At 38.3% G+C, this 20,258-nt stretch overlaps 1 long non-coding RNA gene across 1 annotated transcript; it reads left to right on the forward strand.

Moving 5' to 3' along the window:
- Positions 1-1,351: 1,351 nt before the first annotated feature.
- LOC134163421 (uncharacterized) lies at positions 1,352-9,702 on the forward strand. Its single transcript, XR_009964732.1, has 3 exons — positions 1,352-1,493; positions 1,635-1,730; positions 9,306-9,702. It is a non-coding gene; the product is annotated as an uncharacterized LOC134163421 (long non-coding RNA).
- The last annotated feature ends 10,556 nt before the right edge of the window (positions 9,703-20,258 follow it).

Here is a 20,258-nt window from a genome sequence, read left to right on the forward strand (position 1 = left end):
CAGGGGCTCTCACAAGCCTTTCCAGTTTTGTTTCAGGTATGTTTTGTAGGTAGAATGGAAGTCCAGGCAGCTGAGGCTTACTGTGCACAACCAGGGAATTTCCCTTCTCGGTACCTCAGCCTGCCCTTTTTGTACAATGGGAATGTTTTCCTGCCTCCCAAAGAGGCTGTGATACTTCTGAGAGGGCATGAGCTCATCAAAGAAGATTCACTGGAAAGGTCCAGCTGTGCAAAGTGCTACCATATATGAGGTTTCAGAACAGTGAAGGGAACTGAAAACATTAGAGCTCCTCTGCAATTCAGATAATACTCTTTTCAAAGTTTAGTTGGAACCACAAATTCCATTATTAGAACACCTCAACATTTTTCCTCCTTGTTACTTTGGATCAAATTCAAAGCATAATACCAATGACTAAGAAACAGAGTAATCTTCCTAGTCACTTACCAAAAGCAAAAGAAGAAAAGTTTCTGACACCAGAGTCCCCATCTGATTTAATTTATTTTTTTTTTAATGCAAGTGGCAGAAAATTACTAGAATTAGTAAGAAAAGAAAAATAAGAAGTTCCAATAACATAGCTTGTTTGAGGTTATATTTTATGCTAACTTTATGACCACACAGAATGGGATAATGCAAGACCACTAGGATTTCCTGATTTGAACAGGCTAGATTTAAAGAACAGGGCTGACAATCCTAATAATGGCTCAACAAATGTTTCTTGGGGTTTCCAAACCCTCAAAGTCATCAAGTATTTCACTGATTTCTTATTTTAAACTGTAAATCATGCTCAATTTAGGGACAAACTTTTCCATCTTTCACTACAGTGACTCTTTCCTAGTAGCTTAGAATGGTGATTTACACACAAGGTCTTCCTTCTAGAGGTGGGATTTCATTTGAAATTGGTGGCTGATTCTCTGTGCACATGATCAAAACAACACCAAGCTGTGAAAAATACCAAAATTCTTCCTAGTCGGAACCATGTGCCTGGAAACTGTTCCCAAACATACTTAACGGAGTTTACCCGTATCTTGTAACATCATTCGAGAATGTCACTGTAGTCTGGCTCACATCTGAGCAGCTTTACAGAAAAGGTCTTCACTCTGGAGTGGGACATTGCCCAAGTGCACCCAAGCACAGGGTGCAGTAGGGTAAAGTTTGCTTTCAGTAATGCCAACTGTCAGTAAACCCAAGAGGGTTATTATAAATAGAAATTGTTAAGACAAGTGGTGTAGCCACACAAAATTTTCCTGGCAGGAAAGAAGAGGGGTCCACTGGAGCTGCAATGTGAATTTCAGGCTCATGAGGATTCCCTCTGCTGTGATGATCTCACCATTACTTCTTAAGTCATCAAGAGTGGCTGTTTTGTAGGAGTGGTTTAGCTACAAAGTAACATTTTACCTTATTCAATGAGGATGACAGAAACCCTAAATTACCACCATCTGCTTTTTCTCCATTTCAAAATTCAATCATTTCAGTGACATACGCAGAAATCCAAGGTACAGGAATGAGTTTCTGCTTTTCCATCTCTTTATCATCCTCCAATTTTATTAATATTTCTGCAGTGTTTAAGATTAGGTAGTTTGATATATTGGAGTTTTGGGGAAATTGGATAAGACAGACTGATTTTTTCATTTCAGCTTATTGGGAATGGAGTCGTTGCAATTATTTGATGACCTGACTGAGGAGCATTCACAGAATACAATTAGAAGAAGGAATAGATTTTCACAGACAGAGTGAGTAGAAAGACACAAAATAGGTATGTATTTCAGAGCTTTCCATAGTTACAGCAAAATCACGTTGTTCATCTGGATTCAGAAAGATTCAAAGGAACAGACCTAAGGAAGACACAAAACATGGTAAGATCACAGATTTGAGAAAGTGAGTAAGAGCCACCTTCTTCCTCCAGAGTGCCCTTCAAACATTGGCACACAAGTAAGCAAGCAATCAACCAGACAGAAATCTGAACTCAGACACTGATTCTTGCATTGCTGTTTTCTCTCTCTTCCTGGAATGAAGTCCCTTTACTGCAAGCTGCACCTCCTGTTAAGAGCTAGTGTCTTAAGAGGGCTGCAGTGGTCTCCATATGGCTTCTTCCTGTGGAAGACCTAACCACCTCTTCTGTCAGATCAGCAGCTGTGAATGGCAAACAGAAATGGGATGAAGGTACAATTTCTCACTTATGTCCTCATTACTTCGTGTTGCAAATGTTCAGCTCTTTTCAGTAGTAGATCTGCTGGTACCAACAGGGACCCAATACAGACCATAACTCAGTGTCTCATAGACCTTCTTGAACAGTCAGTCTGATCTCACTGTGGGTGAGTATCTTCAACTGAAGATATAAACAGCCTAGTAAAAGGACTGAAACCAGTTACTCAGCAGAAGGGAAACCTCCTTCCTCCCCCACTCCCTTTAGTCTGAAAAGTCACCTTGCACATTGCAGGAAATTTCTCTGCCTAACTGACAACTTGGCAGCCCTGACAAGAGCAATTTGACTTTGGATGAAAGCTGGATCTGTGGCAAGCATATAGTTACAAAATAAGTCACGCTTTCCTTCCTTTGAGTGCATGTTCTATTTATAGCACATTCCAGATTATGCAAGGATTCCCAGAACACTGCAGACTCTAGTTGAAAATTAGATCTGCAGAGCACAGAGTGCATAAAGCAATATTTTTAAAATCTCATTGTTAGCAAAATGAGCATCTTGCAGAAAAGCTGGGATAAATTTGGAAAGATACAGCATGGTAATAAAGGGTAGTTACAATTCATTTGATTTTGTTTGCCAAATCATTTTGATTAACTTCATCTTTTAAAAAAACGAAACAGTAATCGCATAGAAAAAGCCTGAAAAGCCAAGGTAGATAGTTCACTTGGCTGAAAAGTGAAATTTTTATGATGTTTCAGAGAGTATATATTTTAGAAAATATGAAGGAATGTATGACAAGAATATCTGAATTCTAACAGTTTAATGTCAATTTCTTCTCAAAATTGTGACAGAATACAGTATTTTTCTATCCATTCAGACATGGGATAGAAGCTTTCAGTGAAAGTTTGGTTTTTGATGCAAACATTATGAATTTCTTAAATTTTCATGTTGAGAATGCCAAATAATAAATTATTTCCCAATACAAATAAGTATTGGAACTGGAAATATTCAGAGACATTTAAGAAAAACAACATAGCAGAAGGCCACGCAGATATAGAAGTAAAATACATATATCATTGAACATAGAGTGCAAATACACTGTAAACACCTGCATCTATTTAGTTTCTCCCACCTCATACGTCATGTGAACTTAAAGTAGTCTTACACTTTGAAATAGGCCAACTGGCAAAGTTTATTCTAAATTTTCAAAGGAGTTACCCCTCCTAAAGCATGGAACAGGAATTTCTGAAAGTCAGACTCAGTAATAGCCATTCTGAAAATATGGCTAAACAAAGAAGACTCATAAAGTTATTACAAAGTTTATTATCACCAAGTCATAGCAGGTTTTCATTGAAACATCAAATAAATACATAGCTTTGTGTTAACACTATTCAAAAATACAAACAGCACGGACCACTTCCATGCCAGTGCATTCTGTCAGACTTCACAGTCTTGCCCTGTTTTGAAAAATGGATGTATTGATTGGATGTCCCAGTCTATTTTAGACAGCAGATTCACTCTAAACTCTGGTAACTGGTGTGCTGGCTAGCTAATCAATCCCAAAACACACTGTACTCTTTCAATATATGTTTTAGTTTACTACACAATTGCCAAGCCCTGTTATAAATTGAACATAACAATAAAATACACCTATAGAGAAAGTCTGCAAAGTTTTCTTCAAAAATAGATTAAATGAGCAGTATACCTAGGCTTAACTGTGCAGTTTTATGGAGTGCGTTTAATGTGTTACAAAGCAGAGTTTATTCAACCAGAATTAAATAGCTTACCTTCAAAAGTCCCTTAGAAACTGGAGGTCAACAAAGTAATAATGCTGTTGCCTTTGTTAACACAGCATTCAGGCCTCTACCTATGTATCAGATTCTGCAGCGTTTCAGTCCCTTAAAAACATAAAATAAATAGGAAGAAGGGAGAGAAGAGAGGGGGGTATCTCTGGACCCCAGTGTGCTGTGGAAGAGCATTAGTGATATCACCTATACTTCTCATGTCACTCGAATTTCAACCACTGAAGTGCTATTTTTCCATCAACAAACCATGGAAAGAAGGTGATGTGAGCTCCACAGTTGTCTATCCAATTATTCATCATTAATGGGGTGAATCGCAATGTAAACCTTCATGCGTAACTCTAGAATCAGAAAGGAGCCAGATTAGACAGTTTTAATTACCCAAGTCATCATTTGAGCTCTCTCTTCTCATACCCTTTCAGTTTTAAATCAAACCTTGGGTCTCACATGTTAGTTTTTGCACATCATCCACATAGATACTGGAATAATTTACACAAAGTGTGAAGTAGTCTGGTTTTAGCTATCTGTTGCAAAGTTAGCAATGTTACTATTCTTACTGGGCACAGTGTGTAAGATATATTCCCACACTAGGAGAGCATTTAGTAAGGTCACAGCAATGCCCAGTCCTTATCAAACACATTCCCTGGAAACTTGGCAGGGCTTTCATTTTACAAGAATTCAGGGGCAAATTAATGGTATTGGGTTTAAGCTTATTTTTTTTCAGTGTTTCTGCAGAAGGAGATTTGTTACCAACCTGTAACAGAAAATTTGTCTAATTTTGCTTTGAGTAAATTGATTTTTAATTCATTTAAGTCACTAACTTCGGTACAGGTACTTCACATTTGCACTAGAATTAGGCTGTATTCACACTACTAAGATACATTTTAGTCTGTTTAATCATTTTGTAAGGAAAAAAACTGAGCTTTTAATGTAATTTTGAAGATGATAACATCAAGACTGGAGGCAAGCACAGAGTAATATACGCAAGGACCAGATGCAAATGTTTCCAGTGTTTAAAAAGGATTTTATGTAACCTGGAGGAACAGAAGCAATAGAATTGTGGCTGTAAATGGAAACAGAACCCTACAGAAAGACAGGACTCGATCATAGAGCTATGCCTCTACTTCTAATAATCTGCGGGAAAGAGGGAAGTCATACACATGCTTCATTTCTTGACATTTTTCTGACGTTTTCCTTAGCCTCCATCCTGTCAACAATGTCTGTGCATGATGGGCTTGTTGCCAGAAACAGTGAGGTGAAACTTGAACATGACCAACCACTGAAGATCTTTGCAGGACCCCCAGGCAGTCTGTGTAATCAACAGGAGGCTCTTCAACTTCTGCTGCCAGATCAAACCATGCGTCCGGAAAAGATGCATTGAATGACACAGAATGCTGTATCCAGTGGAAAAACATGGGAGCAGGGAAAGCCTTATTTTAGGAAAGAGTCTTTTTAAAAAACTTATGAAGATTAAAAAAAGAGCAGGAGCAGAGTTACTTATTACTACCTGCAGAAGCTGAAAATAGCCTCAGTAAATTAATGAGAAGACTCAAATCTCTCTGAGATCCCAAGAATGTGTATAAAATTAAGTCATGAAACTTCGCAAATACTATATTCAACTATGTATCCTGAAAGCAGAATATATACAGCTAATATGCAAGACCAAGAATTTGTTGTAACAACATCAGCTGGGTTTTGCCATTTCTTAGCCTCAGCAAGAAATTGGAATTTGAAGCTGGATAATTCATTAATTTCAATTAAGAAGAAAAGGACTAAGGTGTAGATCCTAACTCATACTACACCTGTGCAAATTAGGGACTGGGGATCACCACAAGTCCTTTCCTACAAGGCACACTCTGCCAGGCAGCACAGCAAGCAGCAGTGCTCAGGAAGAACTGCTGTCTGAGCTGCCAGCCTGCAATCTGCTCTCTTGCAGCATTTGGTCTTTTTCCCCAGCACACTGGTATGGCATCTTGCCATTTGCAGCATGTGCTGGCCAAAAGGTGGCATTTGGGTACAACTGCACTACAGAAGTCCAGTAAAATAAATTGACTCGGCCTGTCTGCCAGAAGAAAATCTTCTACCAAAGGATACCCTTTGTCAGACGCTGACAGTCCTGCAGGAGACAGACACGCTTAGGAAATCTGCTTTCACATCCTGCACCATGAGGGATTTCTTCTGCGACCTTGAACAAGTTATTGGCTTGTATGTGCCTGAAAAATATTTGCAGGGGTTCTTGAGGGTAAGATTGCAAAGCCCTCAAATACAATAGTACTGAGGAGCAGAAAAGTGGGCAACTTTTTTTGGAAACAGAGCTTTCTACTTCAACTATCAAAAAAAAACAACTGTCCCAGAGTTCAAGTATGGGGGTCAAAAAGGGCTGTGATAACAGAGAGCCTTCCAGCTCTCCTCTTGGGTAATGAACATGTCTTCTGACACTTAAACAGCCGCTGCTGACTGATAAACAATGCAGCATCTTTCCCTTTTAGCCTACAGAAAGGGTCACCACATGCAGGGCCTTTGAGCTGTTTTGGGAAGCACAGATCTTAGAAGACTACAGCAACAACGATACAGTTCTGTGTTATATAATTGTAATTTCTCCTCTAAGATACACAGCTCACAGACAGTGATGTTCCCTGGCTTTCCTCACGTGAGAGTCACAGTGCTCTTTGTGCAACGTTGCTCCTAGAGCTCACGGTTCAGTGACTTTCTATCTGCCTTGATTGTAAGTGACTGTGTCAACGCTCATGCCAAAAATAAACCATCCTGTCGAATGACATGGATACTCCACAGGCTTAGAAGCATCTTTTTATAGCAACCCTTTGATTTAAGATACCAAACATTTGCTATTTTTGGCACAGAGGCTTGGAGAAACTTTGATGATCTTTAGCCTGCATGACTACTTTTGCACATAGCTCAGGTGCTGTCAGAGGACTTGTGTTTTTTCTTAGAGATAGGGGAATATGTTTATTCTACTGGCTACTTGTACTCACTAAAGGAACAGCTGACCTAGAAAATAGAGACTGAGTTATCCTGTGAGGTTCTCCAAATCATTGCAGGGGTATTAAGGACTTGTCACTTCAAGAAGTTCTAAGATGTCTGATGGTCTGATACTGAAAATAATTTTAATTGAATTAACTAGAAGTGAAATGTAACCATAGGATGACTCTGATACATTTCCTCATTTAATGACCTGGAGAAAAGTTATATATTTATTTATTTTAATAAGAAAATGTGGTACTAATGGCAGATGCCAAATTCACCCTCTGGCAGATAGAAGCTCGCTATTTATTCATAGTGCAGATTGAAGATGTGCTTATCCAAACATTTTTTTTTCAAGTCATGATTTCCCACTAACACAACTTTACCAGCCATAAACAGCGCCAGAAGCTAGTGTGTAGGCAGAGCTCCTGTTATTTTACCTCACATCATTCAGTACAACTACATAACAGAACAGTAACATTTTGGCAGCACCACCCAATTTTGTCATTGCTATCAACATTATAGTGAATTGTGTTTCTGATATTTACTATTGTACTCAGAGCCAAATCTCAGGGAAATGTGTATTGCTACTAAATGTTCTGTAGCTTAAAAAATGCTTCACAAATTAGACCTAGTTTACCACAGTACATACAGAATCTGGAAGGTAATTTAATTTTCCCATCCTTATAAATCTTAATATCACTGGTAGGATTTTTCAAACAATCATTACCATTTTCATGATAATGGTGTCATTTGCAGCTGACTAAATACAGGCCCAGACTATCAACTTTTACCTAGGAAAACATAATACAGGGAGATAGAAACAAGTAGACACTGTGGAAGGACAACTTGAAGAGAGAGAAGAAGCTGTGTGAGGAGCCATATCTGGCATATTGTGTCCAGTTTTGGGCCTTGAACACATAATGTGTAAGAAGAGGGTGATGGAATGGAGTTTGTTCAGCTTGGAGAAAAGAAGGCCATAAGGGAATTTAAGAGTTGTCTTCTGCTGTCTAAAGGTGGGGCTTATACAGAAGATGGTGACAGACTATATCCAAAGGAATGCCACAAAAGCATAAAAAGCAGCAGTCACAGGTTGCAACAAGGGAAAGGCATAAGACAAATATTCTTTACAGCAAGGGTGGTTAACAAAAGTAAGAGATTACCCAGAGAGGATTGAAAATCTCCAAGGCCATGAATTCAGCTGGCAAAGACCCTCATCAGCCTTACGGTAGTTCCTTTGTTGTTAAAACCTGTTGGTTGCCAAACCTGGTGATTTCCAACAAACACTTTTTTAAATTGTGTCAGAAATTCCAAGTTTTATGAGGTCCCATTTCAGCACTGCTTCAGTTCTATGGGACTGAAGATTTGCTTTCATCTTGCCTTCAGACTCAGCTGTAGTGCAAGTTACTGGTATGGTTTGCTACTCTTTCATGCCTGCAGTTCAGCCTCTAGCCCTTGTACTAGAAGAGAGAAGTCCCTATGCATCATTCAGGCCAGATAAATAGTGGGAAGATAAAAACAAATCCATGGCCCATCATCCAAAAAAAAAAAAATGGAACAGATCCCCAGATCTCCTTTTAATGCTTTATTTCCATTGAAGTTTCTTGCTCCTGCTCCCTTTTTCGTCAATGTGACTTAACAGCAAATCTATGTAATAAAAGTATGGGGGGGGGGGAGGGGAGGGGAGGGGGAATCAGTGCATGGGCACTTTATCAATATTTGAAATAATTTTAAAAGATAATTTCACAAGAAATCTGTGAATAGAGACTTATTTCTTCTGCAAATAAATATGGTCCTAAATACCAGTGCATTAAGGCTGCTTAAGCCTGCAAGTAGGATGATTCCAACTTGTCCTATTTTAGCATGGCATACTCAAGGTACACTTTTTAAGACTACTGAAGGCAATTCATTTCACAATTACTTTGAAAGGATTGAAAGCTGACCAGATTAGATTCAAAGCCGGGGCAGCAATTGCTACAGCTGAATACAGACCTATCTAGCTTAGTTGCTCACTGATGTTGATATCCACTAGTCATTAAGTAAAAATTCAGTCCCTTAGACTTTCCTCTCTAAGGCATGCTAATGAATTTATTCATTAATGTTTATCCAACTAGTAAATTGTTCTTCTCCCCCTGTACATAATATCCCTCTCCTTTAGCATTTGACCATTTCAGATGCTGCAAGAGAGACTACAAGCTCCCATGGAAAGCTTTCCTTATAAACACTAAAATGAAAAGAACAAAAGAAAACAAAAGGATTGACAAGTTACTATGCTTTTAGATGATGCAAGTGAAAAAAGTGAGGTTTATTTCTAAAAGCTGTCATACAATGCTTATGTCTATATACCTATGCTTTAGCAATATCTTCTTGGCCTTTTTCAGGTATCCACAGCCAGGTCTGACTACAGGAAACAGCCCATGGAAGAACATGCATTTTCTCATACCTTATCTGCCAGACTGCTTTATTTGAGAAAACAACACAAAACAGGCTCAAATAAAATTAATAAAGAGTCATAACTTACCTTGTCCACCAGAATACTGACATCAGAAAAATATATAGTAAAATAATTAGCTGCTTTTATGTAGGAAAATGTTCCCTTCCTTTACCTTAGAAATGTAACAGTGATTTTTAATTCTGACACCTATTAGAAAAAAGCTAAAATACTACTAAGTATTACAGCTTGAGAGATGCAGTCATTATCAGAAAGGAGCTGCATTATCATACACCAGATCTCTCTCATTTTTATAAAATCTGAAAGTTATAAAATTTAAGTATGATAAAACTGTCTTGTTGAGCTCTTCTAGGACAGACTGAGGAGTGACTAAGAGGCTTGTCTACAGTATGACCACTAAGCCAGGGTAAGGAAATATTACTTCTTACCATTTTTCACTACCTCCTGTGTGCAAACACTTCCAAAAGAAAAATCAATACATATGGACAAGGACGCTCTCAGCTGAAAAGATGCCTTCCCCTAAAGAATCTGTACTAAGAAACAGATGCATTAGAAACAGTTTTTTGCCTTCCCCTTAAAATGAAAGGTGGTGCAGACCTCCTTCAGCAAGCTCTGTCCAGAAACAAAGTCAAGCAGTCATACCAACACAGCACTATACAAAGGTCCCAACAACAGTTTTTTTAACTAAGCAGCAGCATTGCACTCCAGTAACTGTTTGCTGTCTTTGGAGTCAGAGCTGGTCACTTGTTTAGTATATATATTATTCAGTGAATGGTGTTGTATTCCACTGCACAACACCTTTAATTGTAGAACTGTCCATAGCAAAATAGCCAGCAGGCAATGCCTACCGTTGATGTGCAGTAATATACTTTGTAAACAAACTCAGTTCAGACAACTACTCATCTTACTATTGGCTTACCTGCCTACATGCTCACTTTAAAGGATGTTATAACCTGCTGCACATTACACTTGTGTGGATCAGTGATACCAAGGATTTTCCAGACTGATCCCCAAACAACAGGTCAAAGCCTTAATTCTTTTCTTTTTCTACTGGCTTGGTTGTCTGTTTTTAACTAGAAACACTATTTGCGTATCTTAAACACATAAGGTTTATGATTACATTACTCAGCCTGAGTTAGATAAGCAGTAAGAATATTAGAACAACGCACACAGCTTGCAGTTGACAGCATGTTACCAGGTAGAGGGGAATTGTTCTGAATTCATTTCAAGCCTGAAATAATGCCAAAAAGGGGGAATGCCATTATGCAAACTACAGGCAACTCATAATTAATGTCTGAAATCTCCTTGTAATTTAGTCTTTAAAGGTGAAGAATCAAAACAACTATCAATTATAAAGACCATAGGACAATATTAGACTGTTTTTATCCAGAAATGTTGTTGGTTTACTTCTAAGATTTTTTTAAAACCCTTGATGTCAAATGCGAGCACCACTGTCCCATGCAAATTGTCAAGCACATAATCCTTAGGGAGGCTTTTCTCATCCCCAGTTTGATGTGCTAGGTGGAAATGAGGACTCTGCTGACAGCAGGCCAGATAAAGTACACATCTAGCATTGAGTCAAATGCTCTACAATCCCAACATGAACACTTGACGGACACAGACATTTGTGTAATTACCATTTGGTGAGAGGCAGATAGCTCGGCGGTTTACCGAGAGCTGAATAGTTCTTGTCATCTGTGTAATATGCACACCAGCTGTCAGTCAGAGGTGGGTGGGGTCTCTTTAAGACATTCACCTTTTCTCAGCTCACAGAAGAAAAACCCTCCCTTTCCAGAAACAGACATAAATAGACTTCTCAGCAGACATGGATGCAGTTGAGATTAGCAGATTTCTAAACACACAAGATAAGGACTGGAATCACAGTGAACTTCCCCAGTTTAAAGTATTTCCTTAGTCAGAAAGTATCTGTACTATAAAAGTCTAAAGAATCTGTACTAAAAAAATTAGATGCACTAGAAACACATTTTTGGTTAAAGTTCTCATTAAGGCTCCTTCCTTGTTTTCCCTTGCTAACAGCCAAGAGAAGTCCTGCAGATAAAGCCCTATACACTGTCAGCAAAGGGTGCAAACCCAGAATATTTTTAGCTTTTCTTGGTAACAAACATCTCTGAATACAGTAACTCTGCTCCTCTTACATCCAGATTTCAACAGTAGTAGTAGATTTACCGCTTCTTTTCTGGAAGAGCTGTGATATTTTTACTGTAAAGCAAACAATGCTCAGCATCACATTTCAAACAAGTTCTCTTGCCCAAATGCTCTGAGCTGTGAGGCAAAGCAACCTGCTTGTTTCCTGAAGCTAAAACCTGGAAAGATGCATTTGTTCCCAGACAGTGCAGCTTTCTTCCTTTGATTAGCACATAGAGCCTAGAGACTCTACCCATAACTTACATGGTTCCTTTTTGTATCAGTACAAGTTTGTATGCATCCAGTTGTGGTTTTAACTGAAACATACCTTCTGAACTGTAAACAAATTATCTTCTGTTTGTTCCCTTTCCCTGACTTTTTCTGGACACCTGTTGATTTGAAACTGAGTTTTGAGTTAAATATAATGAGAACAACCCAAAACCTATTATAGAATTAAGGTTTAAAATCATTTGTACATTAGGTTACAGGCACTATTAGTACATCTTATTACTTTGCCATTGCCAATACCTTGTAAAAGATAAGATTATCTCATTAATCCTGTTGTGCTCCCTCTAAGAAGCTGAAACACTCCATAAAAGAACACAGAAATAAAGCAGCTGGTAAATGGTGTCTGATATTAAGAGTATTGGAGCAAAGCTGTGCTTACTGCCAAAGCATCTGTAAAGTACAAATTAAAACCAGGGATCTTCACATTCTGTGTGTTCCAGCTGGACACAAACATAAGAACAGTTCTTTTTGGTCAGTCTAAAGTGTGGTAGAAAACAGTCTTGTTCTACTCACTGCTCCCGTTACCCTCTAACTTTTTCGGTAAACATTTCAGAGTCCTCAGAGAAAACAATGCCTCAATTCAAAGACAAACAATAAAAGATAGCTTAAAATACATATATATATATTTATAAATAGAGATGAGCCTGTTTTCTTTCCTACCCTCCTAACACTTTCATCTTGACAGCAATTACTGTTTCAGAAGACAATAATGAAAGGTGAAATATCTCATATCAATTAGCTGTATTTACATAAAATAAAAAGAAATGCAGAAAAGATTGTGAGAAAAAAGTTAGAAAGATGTAACTGCATAGTTACTGGCATAGTTACTGCTAAAGTAACTATGTATTAAGGGTTACAACAATAGGATGGGAATAACCTACTTTTTAAGCTTGACTGTATGGCCTTTGGACAGAAGTGCATCCTGAAGACACGGTATCTGAAAGCTTATAATGGATTTACTTTTACCCACAAAAATTCCATGTTTTAACATTGTTTTTTCACCCACTTCCGACACATTGCAACTAAGAAGAAACAGTAATTTCTAACAATCATTTCATATCAACAGGGAAAGCTTTCTGCCCTAGTGACCAGGACAAATCTGTTCTTAGATAAATACTTCACAGTATCATTGGTATAAATTCCATCAGCTAAGAACAGAGTGACTTCTGCAAAATTGCTAAGATCTGTCTCAGCAGTCACAGTCTCCAAAAGAGGTTTGTTCAGTAAAGGAGAACTGATAGTTCCTGCTTGCCAAAGACTACCTGAAAGTTAACAATGCATTTTGGACCAAATTATGGGAATAACAAGTGCTAAATGTCAGATTTGCTTTTACTATCAGTTTTCTTATTATGAATAAAAATTTCCCAAATTGAGTCAGCTTCTCTAAGCTTGAGATGATGAAGAACATTCACAATCTGACACCACTCATCAGCTCAGCTCTCTCAGCATTATGCCGGACCCCTGGAATTCTCAGGCAATTCAGTAAAATGGGCACTAACACATAAAACCCCACAACAGTCTCCCCACAAACCCCCTCACTATTACCTACTAGGGACCATTCGTAAAGGGATTTGAAGTGAGCAACCTTTCCATATGGAATGAACCAAACTTCTCCTGTGCAGGAAGGAAGCAGCACATTTCATACCCAATTAGGGCACAAGCAGCAAGGCTCTTCACAAAGTAAGAAGGAACAAACGTGGCCTTAAAGACTAATGGCATTGTGTTGTCATGATTCAATCTGGTCTTAAGTTATAGACTGTGAAACTTCATAAATTAATACTTCATTTCATCTAAGCTGGCCCTGAATAAGTCATCTAACTTTAAAAAGTGCTGAGGGAAGTTCTGAATTGCTTTTTCATAGAAATTGAGAGTTTTCATCCCTTCCCTGAGGAAAATAAAAATAATTACAGGGTTTATTTTCCTGTAAAATTTGTTGATTACCTCCAAATATTCTGATTTTTATAGAGTGAAAATTAGTGTGTGAAGCTGAAATGTGGGACTACAAAACCTTTCCATTTATCTAAATGAACACAAAATTATTGAATTTTTTATTTTTAAATAAAAGCTATAGTTCTATATGCTACTGAAAAGGCTGTGAATGCTTTGAAACCTTTTCTTTATCTTTAAGGAAAACCTTTTCATAAATTAAAAATGACCACTTTAAATCACTTCATCTAGAGAGTGCTCTAATGCTGTAGCTTAACAGGTTATAGGTTTTTACAGACAAGCTATAAATTCTCCAAGTAGACATCAATAATAGAAATAATTGCAGTCTCTACAAAGGAGTATGAACAATTATCCCACAGTATAACAATCTATTTCCACTGTAACCAGCTATGAATCAGATGCCCATTAATGAATAAAGGTTGTGAATCATCATTTCTAAAAGATTTAAGACTATGAAACATAACAGTTTCTTAAAATTGGCTCACTAGCTTGTCCCTGTTAACGACTGCATGACCAGAGATAGTTAGTGCTACCCTTGGTGTTTGTCTCATGTGCACCAAGTTGTTTTGGTGTGGCTTTGAGATTAGCCAACTCACAAGGGCACAGGCCTTCTGGTAATGCATTGGGAAAGAGCTGTGCTTTCACCTAGACCGTGCAGCATCACACTTGTCAGCAAGGCTTGTTCACAAAGTGAAAGGGCCTAGTTCAACACAACAACATCTGTAAGCAGTTTCTTATTATATCTCAAACAGTCCACTCATCCATCAGTATGCAGTTAAACACAGGATGAGTCAAATGGTAGCCCAATATCGACTGCTGGTAACTAATGAGGCAGGTCAACATCAATACATCAAATTATGAACTAATGGTGATTGGCAGCTTAGATTAGAGACAGTGAGCACAGTATATACTTTTTAAGGATGTGTGTTATTATATTTAATCCACTAACATTATATTTCACAGGCTTCTTATTTAAAGCACAATAATTTTAAACATGTAAGTTATTAAGAAAATAATGCCATTAATTTCTGTGATAAACTGTTGGTTCTAGAGGCAACACATGAACTCAACTGGTTTCAGTACACAGTAAAAAAATCTAAAATTAATGTGTCCTGGGAGAACTGTAGAAAATAGTGAAATAAATAAATATCTAGAACAAATATCCTAGAAAAACTGTCCACAGCTACTTCGAAGTTACTTAGTGTGTCTCACATAGCGTCTTCTCCTACCTAGTGTACTTTGCTCCTCAGTAAGGAAGGAGGAAGCAAAGACATTAGTTAGGATGTTATTTCATGATAACAAAACAAACTGACTTAGCTTGGCATCCAACCACGTTTGAAGCCCGCCACTGAGGGAAGAATTAGGGCAAAGTCTTCATGCATGTCCCAACACCAGAGTTCCAGCTTCCAAAAGGCACGGTATGCCAGACACTCAGAGCAGAACATGCACACAGTTACTGTCAGTGTTCTCAGAGGACATATTTCTGGCTGAGGCAGTAAGCCTTCAGTCTTCCATGACACTAGATAGTTTGAGGATTCACGCATTTTCCATTAGTAATTCTACTTGAGATATTGAAATAGAGTTGCACACCCATAAATTAACTTCACCACTTCAGCATCAAGTGCTGGTAGAGGAGACACATCTGCCTCTTACATATGAACCAGATAGTGGAGGTTGACAAGATTTTAATTTTTATCTGAAGAAGGTAGCTCAGAATACCAGAAGATACCAGAAGTCATTTGTTTACCCAATGTATACATTTCATATATTTTCTTTAACTACCCTAGTTTTTCTCCTTTCTTTCCAATGTATGCTGCCTTTAATCTCTTTTCCAGATGGTTTCTATCACCCTTAACAGAAATACAAAAATAACCCTTTCATAATGTAAAGGTTTAGAACCAATTAGCTAGGTCTTTGCTTTTGTTTCATCAGCTCAAAACTTCTCTATACCAGATCACATTGTTCCAGATGAGATCCTAATGAGCTGGAATTTCTCATTTTGGTGGCCCCTAAAGTCTATTTTTAGAGTCCTGTCCAACAACGAATTCATCTGTTCAGAAAACAAGGCCTGACTGTGCTATAAAATAAGTTGTAACAAGCCATGTCAGCAAATACTAGATGAAGGTAGCGCTGAAAGAGGGAAATGAATACTTCAAGCTCATTTATGATTTATGAGGTTGGGGTTGAAATGGAAATGGCACATAATAATGAACAATGGAAATACCTCTTGTTTGGACAGTGAGGATGAATAGAACTTTGAGCTTGAATAGGTTATTAATAGGTTATTGATCTAACCTATTTCTGCTACAGAAACAAAGAGCAAAGTTCAAAAACTGGTCAGCAATAAACAAAATACACTGTATCAGCTAATAGACAAAATACTCCTGCACAGCTATAAGAACACAGATCTGTAATCATCAGCCATGGCATTGCACATCTAAAACTGCATCTCATTTGCAATTAGAATGTACACGTCCAGGGGTTCACAGTCTCTGCTCCTTCCAAGTTTTCAAGGACAGGTCAATTGCCTCTGGACTGAGTCCCAGGATGTTATGGTAGTGAAAACTTACTTGAGCTCAAGGAAAACATGACAGTGTATTTCCTATTCCAGGCCACTGAATCAGATGTTCCATAATTTTTCAGAGGTGGACATTTGCTTATTTTCTACTCTACCATTTTAATCCACTGCCAGAACTCAGAGGATAATGTTCCTATTGACCAGTGCCCCTAGAGATCTGACTTCAGAGGCAATGCTACATCATTGACATGATTGGTTTTAATTCAACACTATCTTGAAAATCAGAGACAGACTTTGACGTGTTCCTGAGGAACGTGTCAGAAACATGCAGTCATGCCTCTGATTAAGGTCATGGGAGAGCTCTTGAAGCAGCTGAACTTTCATCTAGTCAAGTATAAAGAACTTTTTCAGATAGAAGTTTAACTGGATGCATATTCATACTTCTCCTTTCTCTTCACAAAACATAAAAATCACATCTTCATATCACACACATATGCTTAAAGTAGCAGGATCCTTGTACTCATGACTCTCCAGGACAGTAGTTTGCCTACAGTTCCTGCTTTTCATATGTAGGCCAAATGATGGTTTTTAGATACATTTATATAGAATGTATAAAGCTGCATAAATGAGTTGGTCTGGTTCAAAGCCTGTTTCGGATGTATTTGGTAATGTTGTTAAATTTTTATGTAGATATGTAGAATCCTGCAACAATTTACAGTTTTTACAAAACATATTTGCAAAATACAACTGAAGGAAGATTTTTTTGAATTACAGAAAAGTTATGTGCTAGTTCCTAAATAAAGAGGTATGGCAATTAAAGCTGAGATCATGCTGTCAATAGCTTGCATAAACTAGCAATTTCCACTCAAGTGTAAAGAAAGAATTACCACTTAGCTAAATTTCCACTGAATTTTCTGCTTGATTGTGCTGGATGCCACTGAGTAGTGTTGTCCATCTCGCCAAGCTCCTACATAAACATACTCTTACCCTAGACGGAAAGAAGAGAGTCAGTATTGTGGGTGCTTCCTTTTTTCCATTAATAAACACTGCCAATTAATTTATTCTCAGCTCCAATTCCCAAGACACAAAACTTCACAAGTAGCCATGTGTGGTTCCACTGCCATAAAGCAAGAGCACCAGCATCTGTTGACTAAGGACTTGAGGTCCAGCTGCACCAATCCACACCTCTGAAGTTAGAAGGGTAGAAGAACAGCCAAGTCTTTATTTTGGTACAATGTTGGCATTTTTGCAATAAGAACATAATACCCTGTAGTAAGAACAGGTTCAAATGTCGCTACATTGACCATGTTCCATACTTTCTCTTGCTTTAACATCAGAACTTCACAATTCCTAACTTCAAAAGTATGTAACAAGGTCATAGAATATTCACACTAAGCTGCTAAAGGATCCATTACTTTCATAGTTGGTAAGTTTTTGAACTCTTTTGGCAATGGAAGTTTCATGGGAGATTGTTTTCATCAGCAGGATGAATAAAAGATGAGTTGGCAGGTGAATAAGGTAGAAATATTTATTACCAGCATTCACTGAAAACGACACTAGAATGCTTCTAAAAGCCTGACTGGAAAAAATAGAATAGAAAATTAACTTGCACTCCAGAAAAGGGAATGAAGATACCTGAGTACACCTACTTTTATGTTGGGTGGTTGGAAAACTACATGGAAAAATGTCAAAATGAAATTGAAACCCCTTTTGCTTTTAGTAACATGGATGTCAAAGGGCAGCAATGGTACATAGTTTTTTGCTGGTTTTACAGAGGGTTTTGCATTCTCTTCTGCATCAAGTCACCAAGGAAACTTTCAGGCTATTCACTACTGCAATCTGCTGTGCTGTAGCCAAAGATTCCAAAGACACAGGGCTTGCTGTAAGCAAAGTCATAGTAAAAATAAACTAACCTTTTCAGCACTGTTAGACACGGGTTTTTTAAAAAGGAGCAGTGTCATTCAGGATTTACTCTCTACTATTATCACCGTCTGGAAAGTACAGAATTATGTTGTACTTAAAACCATAGCTCTGCAAGTGAGAGAGAGGACCTACATGCATGCCATAGGAGTTCACAGGGGATAGCACAGCAGGGAAAGCCACTGTTTCTTAAAGCATGGCACCATCAGAACAGGGGATGGATGCAGAGCTTTTATCTGCTTTACATGTGCTTGAGAACAGCAAGACATGACAATTCTGTTTTGTCTGAAAAAACTGATGCAATGTGAGCCCCAACCCTGGAAGATTTTATTCATGACCTAGTTTCTCTGAAAATCCAGCCAGATGACTACATTTCACATTTAATAGATCAGCAACGATTTGATTAGCAAATATAACAGATGGGTTTGAAATCAGAACCTGACCCAAGCCCATGTGTGAAGAAGGTCCATGGAGGATCAGCTCTGTAACACAAACACATCAGCTTTATTCTGCCCCACTACCACCTATCATTCTAATCTTTCAGTTGAGTTGCCAGTACTGTCTGATTATTTCATTTTCATAGACAGTGGCTTAGAAACAGAGACTCAAACATAGGCTGAATTTTGGGATTAAAAGGTAAAGTTGTTATACGAGGAGGTTACATCACTTACCTGTGTTAACAATGAGGACAAAGCAATCGCTCTGTATCACCCAGCACTCCAGAAGTTTTGTTATTTGCTGTGCTGTACTGTATTGCTGGAAAAAGCTTTTTTATAGCACTGTAGGATCACCCACATATGCCCCCAGCTGAAAGCACGTCTTGCCACGAGAGAATTCCCTCAGTGCTGTGTGTGGAAGACACAGTACCAAAATCGGGAGTACTAATAAATCACATAGAATTTTTAAGATGTGTGTAGGTGATTTGTGGGGTTTTGAAACTCAAATTTTCAGCAGCACCTGAAATTTAAGCTATAAACACCACATAAACAATACAGAAGAGGTTCACAACACAGGTCGACCTCTTGCAAAGCTCAGATGACATCTTCTGGCGAACCATGGTTCTGCACGTCCGAAATCAAAGATTTAATCGGTAACGCACTGAAACTGCTATCGTTTTTAAGAAAAAAGCCACAGAACTGTGAAGCATGAAGAGTGATGCAAGAGCCACCTCAAAGCAACAAAGGCCATTTAGGAGAGCACGAAGCAAAGCACACTTAACAAGAACAGAAAAGAGCATGTTAATGGCTCCACTGGAGCTCAGAAACCCCCTCCTGAGAGCAAGGTGTGTGTTTCTAGTGCACTTCATAGGCTGCAGAAAGAAGTTTCTACAGGCAGCATCTTGGCTGATCAGAGGGAAGTCAGAGTCTGAATTAACCAACCTATTCTAGAGCAAGGCCCTGTAGCACTGGCTGCAAAATGTCTGCAGGGAGAAACGGGAAGTAAACTTTACGATCCACTTGTCTGCTGCCTAAGGCTCTCTTTAAGCATTGCTTGTTGATCACATTTTCCCCTTCTGGCTTGTTTCTAATTTAAATAAGCTCACCAGAAGGCAAAAAAATACTTTTTTTTTTTTTTTTCCTAAAAGAGAAGCGAAGTGCCAGCTTAACTTTGCTTAACCCAAATAGAAATCACAATAATTTTGCTTCCTCTCCACAATTGCTTGGCTCCCAGTCAACTTTCTTTCAAGTTGTTCTAGAGCTTCAGCCAAAGCACTGGGAGGATCCAATAGCACAGACTCAAAGCAGCCAAACCCTAGTAGATGCCCCACTGCCTGTTAGCATGGGGCTGTAGTGCAGGCCAGGAGGCTGTAAAGTCCTTGAGCAGCAATTAACTAATGCAGTGAGACACAACAGGCTGACAGTTACCTGACTAACAGCTGAAGAGATCTGACAGTAGCAGTTTGAGTCAGTTCTTCAGGATAGAGACAGAGATTTAGTTAAATTTCCTGTGTTTTATTTGGCAATAATATTTCTTTGAAGGTTAACCTCTCACAAGAGATATGAAGAAGGAAAACCTTTTTTTGATGTCACATCATGCTTTGTAACCCCAAGAGAAGCTCACTTA

The sequence above is a fragment of the Pezoporus occidentalis genome, unplaced genomic scaffold (assembly GCF_034315485.1).
Source record: "Pezoporus occidentalis ecotype Australia unplaced genomic scaffold, CSIRO_AGI_Poc_V1 ctg20, whole genome shotgun sequence".
Taxonomy (NCBI): Eukaryota; Metazoa; Chordata; class Aves; order Psittaciformes; family Psittacidae; genus Pezoporus; species Pezoporus occidentalis.